The sequence below is a fragment of the Ranitomeya imitator genome, chromosome 10 (genome assembly GCF_032444005.1).
Source record: "Ranitomeya imitator isolate aRanImi1 chromosome 10, aRanImi1.pri, whole genome shotgun sequence".
Taxonomy (NCBI): domain Eukaryota; kingdom Metazoa; phylum Chordata; class Amphibia; order Anura; family Dendrobatidae; genus Ranitomeya; species Ranitomeya imitator.
In genome coordinates, this window is record NC_091291.1 from 109,530,719 (window position 1) to 109,541,411 (window position 10,693).

The following is a 10,693-nucleotide window of genomic DNA, read 5'->3' on the forward strand; positions in this document are numbered from 1 at the left end:
ACTAGAGGTAGACACAGACATTCTATGGAGGAGGAAGAGGCAGACAGACATTCTGGGGGTAGCTAGAGGAAGGCACAGACATTTTAGGGAGGAGATAGAGGCAGACACAGACATTCTAGGGAGAAGCTAGAGGCAGACACAGACATTCTAGGGAGGGGCTAGAGGCAGACACAGATATTCTAAGGAGGAGGAGCTAGAGGCAGATACAGACATTCTAGGGAGGAGCTAGAGGCAGATACAGACATTCTAGGGATGAGCTAGAGGCAGACACAGACATTCTAGGGAGGAACTGGAATCAGACACAGACATTCTAGGGAGGAGCTAGAGGCAGACACAGACATTCTAGGGAGGAGGAGCTAGAGGCAGATGCAGACATTCTAGGGAGGAGCTAGAGGCAGACACAGACATTTTCAGGAGGAGCTAGAGGCAGACACAGACATTCTAGGGAGGGGCTAGAGGCAGACACAGACATTCTAGGGAGGACCTAGAGGCAGACACAGACATTCTAGGGAGGAGCTAGAGGCAGACACAGATATTCTAAGGAGGAGGAGCTAGAGGCAGGCCCAGAAATTCTAGGGAGGAGCTAGAGGCAGATACAGACATTCTAGAGAGGAGCTCGAGGCAGACACAGACATTCTAGGGAGGAGCTGGAATCAGACACAGACATTCTAGGGAGGAGCTAGAGGCAGACAAAGACATTCTAGGGAGGAGCTAGAGGCAGACACAGACATTCTGAGGAGAAGCTAGAGGCAGACAGACATTCTAGGGAGGAGTTAGAGGCAGACACAGACATTCAAGGGAGGAGCAAGAGGCAGACTCATACATTCTAGGGAGGAGCTATAGTCCGACACAGACATTCTAGGGAGGAGCTAAAGGCAGATACAGACATTTTTAGGGAGGAGCTAGAGGCATACACAGACATTCTAGGGAGGAGCTAGAGGCAGATACAGACATTCTAGGGAGGATCTAGAGGCAGACACAGACATTCTAGGGAGGAGCTAGAGGCAGACACAGACATTCTGGGGAGAAGCTAGAGGCAGACAGACATTCTAGGGAGGAGCTAGAGGCAGACACAGACATTCTAGGGAGAAGCTAGAGGCAGACACAGACATTCTAGGCAGGGGCTAGAGGCAGACACAGACATTCTAGGGAGGAGCTTGAGGCAGACACAGACATTCTGGGGAGGAGATAGAGGCAGACACAGACATTCTAGGGAGGAGCTGGAATCAGACACAGACATTCTAGGGAGGAGCTAGAGGCAGACACAGACATTCTAGGGAGGAGCTTGAGGCAGACACAGACATTCTGGGGAGGAGCTAGAGGCAGACACAGACATTCTAGGGAGGAGCTGGAATCAGACACAGACATTCTAGGGAGGAGCTAGAGGCAGACACAGACATTCTAGGGAGGAGCTGGAATCAGACACAGACATTCTAGGGAGGAGCTAGAGGCAGACACATACATTCTAGGGAGGAGCTTGAGGCAGACACAGACATTCTGGGGAGGAGATAGAGGCAGACACAGACATTCTAGGGAGGAGCTAGAGGCAGACACAGACATTCAAGGGAGGAGCTAGAGGCAGACACAGACATTCTAGGGAGGCGCTAGAGGCCGACACACACATTCTGGGGAGAAACTAGAGGCAGACAGACATTCTAGGGAGGAGCTAGATGCAGACACAGACATTCTAGGGAGAAGCTAGAGGCAGACACAGACATTCTAGGGAGGGGCTAGAGGCAGACACAGATATTCTAAGGAGGAGGAGCTAGAAGCAGATACAGACATTCTGGGGAGGAGCTAGAGGCAGATACAGACATTCTAGGGCGGAGCTAGAGGCAGACACAGACATTCTAGGGAGGAGCTGGAATCAGACACAGACATTCTAGGGAGGAGCTAGAGGCAGACACAGACATTCTAGAGAGGAGCTAGAGGCAGACACAGATATTCTAAGGAGGAGGAGCTAGAGGCAGATACAGACATTCTAGGGAGGAGCTAGAGGCAGATACAGACATTCTAGGGAGGAGCTAGAGGCAGACACAGACATTCTAGGGAGGGGCTAGAGGCAGACACAGACATTCTAAGGAGGAGGAGCTAGAGGCATATACAGACATTCTAGGGAGGAGCTAGAGGCAGACACAGACATTCTGGGGAGGAGCTAGAGGCAGACACAGACATTCTAGGGAGGAGCTGGAATCAGATACAGACATTCTAGGGAGGAGCTAGAGGCAGACACAGACATTCTGGGGAGAAGTTAGAGGCAGACAGACATTCTAGGGAGGAGCTAGAGGCCGACACAGACATTCTAGTGAGGAGCTAGAGGCCGACACAGACTTTCTAGGGAGGAGCTAGAGGCAGACACAGACATTCTAGGGAGAAGCTAGAGGCAGAGAGACATTCTAGGGAGGAGCTAGAGGCAGAGAGCCATTCTAGTGAGGAGCTAGAGGCCGACACAGACTTTCTAGGGAGGAGCTAGAGGCAGACACAGACATTCTAGGGAGAAGCTAGAGGCAGAGAGACATTCTAGTGAGGAGCTAGAGGCCGACACAGACTTTCTAAGGAGGAGCTAGGGGCAGACACAGACATTCTAGGGAGAAGCTAGAGGCAGACACAGACATTCTAGGGAGAAGCTAGAGTCAGACACAGACATTCTAGGGAGAAGCTAGAGGCCGACACAGACTTTCTAGGGAGGAGCTAGAGGCAGACACAGAAATTCTAGGCAGGAGCTAGAGGCAGACACAGACATTCTGGGGGGAGCTAGAGGCAGAGAGACATTCTAGTGAGGAGCTAGAGGCCGACACAGACTTTCTAAGGAGGAGCTAGGGGCAGACACAGACATTCTAGGGAGAAGCTAGAGGCAGACACAGACATTCTAGGGAGAAGCTAGAGGCAGACACAGACATTTTAGGGAGGAGATAGAGGCAGACACAGACATTCTAGGGAGAAGCTAGAGGCAGACACAGACATTCTAGGGAGGGGCTAGAGGCAGACACAGATATTCTAAGGAGGAGGAGCTAGAGGCAGATACAGACATTCTAGGGAGGAGCTAGAGGCAGATACAGACATTCTAGGGATGAGCTAGAGGCAGACACAGACATTCTAGGGAGGAACTGGAATCAGACACAGACATTCTAGGGAGGAGCTAGAGGCAGACACAGACATTCTAGGGAGGAGCTAGAGGCAGACACAGACATTCTGAGGAGAAGCTAGAGGCAGACAGACATTCTAGGGAGGAGTTAGAGGCAGACACAGACATTCAAGGGAGGAGCAAGAGGCAGACTCATACATTCTAGGGAGGAGCTATAGTCCGACACAGACCTTCTAGGGAGGAGCTAAAGGCAGACACAGACATTTTTAGGGAGGAGCTAGAGGCATACACAGACATTCTAGGGAGGAGCTAGAGGCAGATACAGACATTCTAGGGAGGAGCTAGAGGCAGACACAGACATTCTAGGGAGGAGCTAGAGGCAGACACAGACATTCTGGGGAGAAGCTAGAGGCAGACAGACATTCTAGGGAGGAGCTAGAGGCAGACACAGACATTCTAGGGAGAAGCTAGAGGCAGACACAGACATTCTAGGCAGGGGCTAGAGGCAGACACAGACATTCTAGGGAGGAGCTTGAGGCAGACACAGACATTCTGGGGAGGAGATAGAGGCAGACACAGACATTCTAGGGAGGAGCTGGAATCAGACACAGACATTCTAGGGAGGAGCTAGAGGCAGACACAGACATTCTAGGGAGGAGCTTGAGGCAGACACAGACATTCTGGGGAGGAGCTAGAGGCAGACACAGACATTCTAGGGAGGAGCTGGAATCAGACACAGACATTCTAGGGAGGAGCTAGAGGCAGACACAGACATTCTAGGGAGGAGCTGGAATCAGACACAGACATTCTAGGGAGGAGCTAGAGGCAGACACAGATATTCTAAGGAGGAGGAGCTAGAAGCAGATACAGACATTCTGGGGAGGAGCTAGAGGCAGATACAGACATTCTAGGGAGGCGCTAGAGGCCGACACACACATTCTGGGGAGAAGCTAGAGGCAGACACAGACATTCTAGGGAGGGGCTAGAGGCAGACACAGATATTCTAAGGAGGAGGAGCTAGAAGCAGACACAGACATTCTAGGGAGGAGCTGGAATCAGACACAGACATTCTAGGGAGGAGCTAGAGGCAGACACAGACATTCTAGGGAGGAGCTAGAGGCAGACACAGATATTCTAAGGAGGAGGAGCTAGAGGCAGATACAGACATTCTAGGGAGGAGCTAGAGGCAGATACAGACATTCTAGGGAGGAGCTAGAGGCAGACACAGACATTCTAGGGAGGGGCTAGAGGCAGACACAGACATTCTAAGGAGGAGGAGCTAGAGGCAGATACAGACATTCTAGGGAGGAGCTAGAGGCAGACGCCCCCGGATGAAGATACTATCGAAACGCGCGTAGGGGTTTTCCATTGCGTGTGCTTCAGCAAGGTGAATATGCTTTTACATTTTATACTTACCATCGTAACATTCTAACTGAGTATGTGCAGGACTATTAAGGTGACCACTAAGGGACCTTCCAGTGAAGTTGAGCCAAAAAAACAGTCGATTTACTTTACCTTTATATATATTAGCATTTCCATAGTGGATTTTGGCCGCCAAATTCTGGCATATAAATAAGCACATTGGCACTTTAGTGATTTTTAAGGCAGCCACCTTGCAGTAATAGTAACTTAGAGCCTGCATAGCATTGTCATATAAAAATTGACTTGAAATAAGGTATTCAACCAAAGAGAAATATGCATGTCAGGTATTATTATTAAGCACATGTCAATTGTTGTTCTTTTGGATTGGAGGTACATGTACAAATTGTCATATTTTATATGTTTTTTTATAAAGTTGTTTCTTATGGATCAATAAAAATTTATATTTTTGAACTAAAACATTCTGGGCCCTGAATAACATTCTTGGGGGCCTTTTGGGTGATATCAGATTTTTGAATGTGTTCCAGCAATAATTATATGGACTAATATGTATAAATTCTAGGGAGAAGCTAGAGGCAGACACAGACATTCTAGGGAGAAGCTAGAGGCAGACACAGACATTCTAGGGAGAAGCTAGAGGCCGACACAGACATTCTAGGGAGGAGCTAGAGGCAGACACAGACATTCTGGGTGGAGCTAGAGGCAGACACAGACATTCTAGGGAGAAGCTAGAGGCAGAGAGACATTCTAGTGAGGAGCTAGAGGCCGACACAGACTTTCTAGGGAGGTGCTAGAGGCAGACACAGACATTCTAGGGAGAAGCTAGAGGCAGAGAGACATTCTAGTGAGGAGCTTGAGGCCGACACAGACTTTCTAGGGAGGAGCTAGAGGCCGACACAGACTTTCTAGGGAGGAGCTAGAGGCAGACGCAGACAATCTAGGGAGAAGCTAGAGGCAGACACAGATATTCTAGGGAGGAGCTAGAGGCAGACACAGACATTCTAGGGAGGAGCAAGAGGCCGACTCAGACTTTCTAGGGAGGAGCTAGAGGCAGACACAGACTTTCTAGGGAGGAGCTAGAGGCAGACACAGACATTCTAGGGAGGAGCTAGAGGCCAACACAGACTTTCTAGGGAGGAGCTAGAGGCAGACACAGGCATTCTAGGGAGGAACTAGAGGCAGACACAGACATTCTGGGGGGAGCTAGAGGCAGACACAGACATTCTAGGGAGAAGCTAGAGGCAGAGAGACATTCTAGTGAGGAGCTAGAGGCCGACACAGACTTTCTAGGGAGGAGCTAGAGGCAGACACAGACATTCTAGGGAGAAGCTAGAGGCAGAGAGACATTCTAGTGAGGAGCTAGAGGCCGACACAGACTTTCTAGGGAGTAGCTAGAGGCAGACACAGACATTCTAGGGAGGAGCTAGAGGCAGACACAGACAATCTAGGGAGGAGCTTGAGGCAGACACAGACATTCTGGGGAGGAGATAGAGGCAGACACAGACATTCTAGGGAGGAGCTAGAGGCAGACACAGACATTCAAGGGAGGAGCTAGAGGCAGACACAGACATTCTAGGGAGGAGCTAGAGGCCGACACACACATTCTGGGGAGAAGCTAGAGGCAGACAGACATTCTAGGGAGGAGCTAGAGGCAGACACAGACATTCTAGGGAGAAGCTAGAGGCAGACACAGACATTCTAGGGAGGGGCTAGAGGCAGACACAGATATTCTAAGGAGGAGGAGCTAGAAGCAGATACAGACATTCTGGGGAAGAGCTAGAGGCAGATACAGACATTCTAGGGCGGAGCTAGAGGCAGACACAGACATTCTAGGGAGGAGCTGGAATCAGACACAGACATTCTAGGGAGGAGCTAGAGGCAGACACAGACATTCTAGGGAGGAGCTAGAGGCAGACACAGATATTCTAAGGAGTAGGAGCTAGAGGCAGATACAGACATTCTAGGGAGGAGCTAGAGGCAGATACAGACATTCTAGGGAGGAGCTAGAGGCAGACACAGACATTCTAGGGAGGGGCTAGAGGCAGACACAGACATTCTAAGGAGGAGGAGCTAGAGGTAGATACAGATATTCTAGGGAGGAGCTAGAGGCAGACACAGACATTCTGGGGAGGAGCTAGAGGCAGACAGACATTCTAGGGAGGAGCTGGAATCAGACACAGACATTCTAGGGAGGAGCTAGAGGCAGACACAGACATTCTGGGGAGAAGTTAGAGGCAGACAGACATTCTAGGGAGGAGCTAGAGGCCGACACAGACATTCTAGGGAGGAGCTAGAGGCAGACAAAGAAATTCTAGGGAGGAGCTAGAGGCAGACACAGACATTCTGGGTGGAGCTAGAGGCAGACACAGACATTCTAGGGAGAAGCTAGAGGCAGAGAGACATTCTAGTGAGGAGCTAGAGGCCGACACAGACTTTCTAGGGAGGTGCTAGAGGCAGACACAGACATTCTAGGGAGAAGCTAGAGGCAGAGAGACATTCTAGTGAGGAGCTTGAGGCCGACACAGACTTTCTAGGGAGGAGCTAGAGGCCGACACAGACTTTCTAGGGAGGAGCTAGAGGCAGACGCAGACAATCTAGGGAGAAGCTAGAGGCAGACACAGATATTCTAGGGAGGAGCTAGAGGCAGACACAGACATTCTAGGGAGGAGCAAGAGGCCGACTCAGACTTTCTAGGGAGGAGCTAGAGGCAGACACAGACTTTCTAGGGAGGAGCTAGAGGCAGACACAGACATTCTAGGGAGGAGCTAGAGGCCAACACAGACTTTCTAGGGAGGAGCTAGAGGCAGACACAGGCATTCTAGGGAGGAACTAGAGGCAGACACAGACATTCTGGGGGGAGCTAGAGGCAGACACAGACATTCTAGGGAGAAGCTAGAGGCAGAGAGACATTCTAGTGAGGAGCTAGAGGCCGACACAGACTTTCTAGGGAGGAGCTAGAGGCAGACACAGACATTCTAGGGAGAAGCTAGAGGCAGAGAGACATTCTAGTGAGGAGCTAGAGGCCGACACAGACTTTCTAGGGAGTAGCTAGAGGCAGACACAGACATTCTAGGGAGGAGCTAGAGGCAGACACAGACAATCTAGGGAGGAGCTTGAGGCAGACACAGACATTCTGGGGAGGAGATAGAGGCAGACACAGACATTCTAGGGAGGAGCTAGAGGCAGACACAGACATTCAAGGGAGGAGCTAGAGGCAGACACAGACATTCTAGGGAGGAGCTAGAGGCCGACACACACATTCTGGGGAGAAGCTAGAGGCAGACAGACATTCTAGGGAGGAGCTAGAGGCAGACACAGACATTCTAGGGAGAAGCTAGAGGCAGACACAGACATTCTAGGGAGGGGCTAGAGGCAGACACAGATATTCTAAGGAGGAGGAGCTAGAAGCAGATACAGACATTCTGGGGAAGAGCTAGAGGCAGATACAGACATTCTAGGGCGGAGCTAGAGGCAGACACAGACATTCTAGGGAGGAGCTGGAATCAGACACAGACATTCTAGGGAGGAGCTAGAGGCAGACACAGACATTCTAGGGAGGAGCTAGAGGCAGACACAGATATTCTAAGGAGTAGGAGCTAGAGGCAGATACAGACATTCTAGGGAGGAGCTAGAGGCAGATACAGACATTCTAGGGAGGAGCTAGAGGCAGACACAGACATTCTAGGGAGGGGCTAGAGGCAGACACAGACATTCTAAGGAGGAGGAGCTAGAGGCAGATACAGATATTCTAGGGAGGAGCTAGAGGCAGACACAGACATTCTGGGGAGGAGCTAGAGGCAGACAGACATTCTAGGGAGGAGCTGGAATCAGACACAGACATTCTAGGGAGGAGCTAGAGGCAGACACAGACATTCTGGGGAGAAGTTAGAGGCAGACAGACATTCTAGGGAGGAGCTAGAGGCCGACACAGACATTCTAGTGAGGAGCTAGAGGCCGACACAGACTTTCTAGGGAGGAGCTAGAGGCAGACACCGACATTCTAGGGAGAAGCTAGAGGCAGAGAGACATTCTAGGGAGGAGCTAGAGGCAGAGAGCCATTCTAGTGAGGAGCTAGAGGCCGACACAGACTTTCTAGGGAGGAGCTAGAGGCAGACACAGACATTCTAGGGAGAAGCTAGAGGCAGAGAGACATTCTAGTGAGGAGCTAGAGGCCGACACAGACTTTCTAGGGAGGAGCTAGAGGCAGACACAGACATTCTAGGGAGACGCTAGAGGCAGACACAGACATTCTAGGGAGAAGCTAGAGGCAGACACAGACATTCTAGGGAGAAGCTAGAGGCCGACACAGACTTTCTAGGGAGGAGCTAGAGGCAGACACAGACATTCTAGGGAGAAGCTAGAGGCAGAGAGACATTCTAGTGAGGAGCTAGAGGCCGACACAGACTTTCTAGGGAGGTGCTAGAGGCAGACACAGACATTCTAGGGAGAAGCTAGAGGCAGAGAGACATTCTAGTGAGGAGCTTGAGGCCGACACAGACTTTCTAGGGAGGAGCTAGAGGCCGACACAGACTTTCTAGGGAGGAGCTAGAGGCAGACGCAGACAATCTTGGGAGAAGCTAGAGGCAGACACAGATATTCTAGGGAGGAGCTAGAGGCAGACACAGACATTCTAGGGAGGAGCAAGAGGCCGACTCAGATGTTCTAGGGAGGAGCTAGAGGCAGACACAGACTTTCTAGGGAGGAGCTAGAGGCAGACACAGACATTCTAGGGAGGAGCTAGAGGCCAACACAGACTTTCTAGGGAGGAGCTAGAGGCAGACACAGGCATTCTAGGGAGGAGCTAGAGGCAGACACAGACATTCTAGGGAGAAGCTAGAGGCAGAGAGACATTCTAGTGAGGAGCTAGAGGCCGACACAGACTTTCTAGGGAGTAGCTAGAGGCAGACACAGACATTCTAGGGAGGAGCTAGAGGCAGACACAGACAATATAGGGAGGAGCTAGAGGCAGACACAGACAATCTAGGGAGGAGCTAGAGGCAGAAACAGACATTCTAGGGAGGAGCTAGAGGCAGACACAGACATTCTAGGGAGGAGCTAGAGGCAGACTCAGACAATCTAGGGAGGAGCTAGAGGCAGACACAGACATTCTAGGGAGGAGCTAGAGGCCGACACAGACTTTCTAGGGAGGAGCTAGAGGCAGACAGACATTCTAGGGAGGAGCTAGAGGAAACACACATTCTGGGGAGGAGCTAGAGGCAGACACAGACATTCTGGGGAGGAGCTAGAGGCAGACACAGACATTCTAGGGAGGGGCTAGAGGCAGACACAGACATTATAGGGAGAAACTAGAGGTAGACACAGACATTCTATGGAGGAGGAAGAGGCAGACAGACATTCTGGGGGTAGCTAGAGGAAGGCACAGACATTTTAGGGAGGAGATAGAGGCAGACACAGACATTCTAGGGAGAAGCTAGAGGCAGACACAGACATTCTAGGGAGGGGCTAGAGGCAGACACAGATATTCTAAGGAGGAGGAGCTAGAGGCAGATACAGACATTCTAGGGAGGAGCTAGAGGCAGATACAGACATTCTAGGGATGAGCTAGAGGCAGACACAGACATTCTAGGGAGGAACTGGAATCAGACACAGACATTCTAGGGAGGAGCTAGAGGCAGACACAGACATTCTAGGGAGGAGCTAGAGGCAGACACAGATATTCTAAGGAGGAGGAGCTAGAGGCAGATGCAGACATTCTAGGGAGGAGCTAGAGGCAGACACAGACATTTTCAGGAGGAGCTAGAGGCAGACACAGACATTCTAGGGAGGGGCTAGAGGCAGACACAGACATTCTAGGGAGGACCTAGAGGCAGACACAGACATTCTAGGGAGGAGCTAGAGGCAGACACAGATATTCTAAGGAGGAGGAGCTAGAGGCAGGCCCAGAAATTCTAGGGAGGAGCTAGAGGCAGATACAGACATTCTAGAGAGGAGCTCGAGGCAGACACAGACATTCTAGGGAGGAGCTGGAATCAGACACAGACATTCTAGGGAGGAGCTAGAGGCAGACACAGACATTCTAGGGAGGAGCTAGAGGCAGACACAGACATTCTGAGGAGAAGCTAGAGGCAGACAGACATTCTAGGGAGGAGTTAGAGGCAGACACAGACATTCAAGGGAGGAGCAAGAGGCAGACTCATACATTCTAGGGAGGAGCTATAGTCCGACACAGACATTCTAGGGAGGAGCTAAAGGCAGACACAGACATTT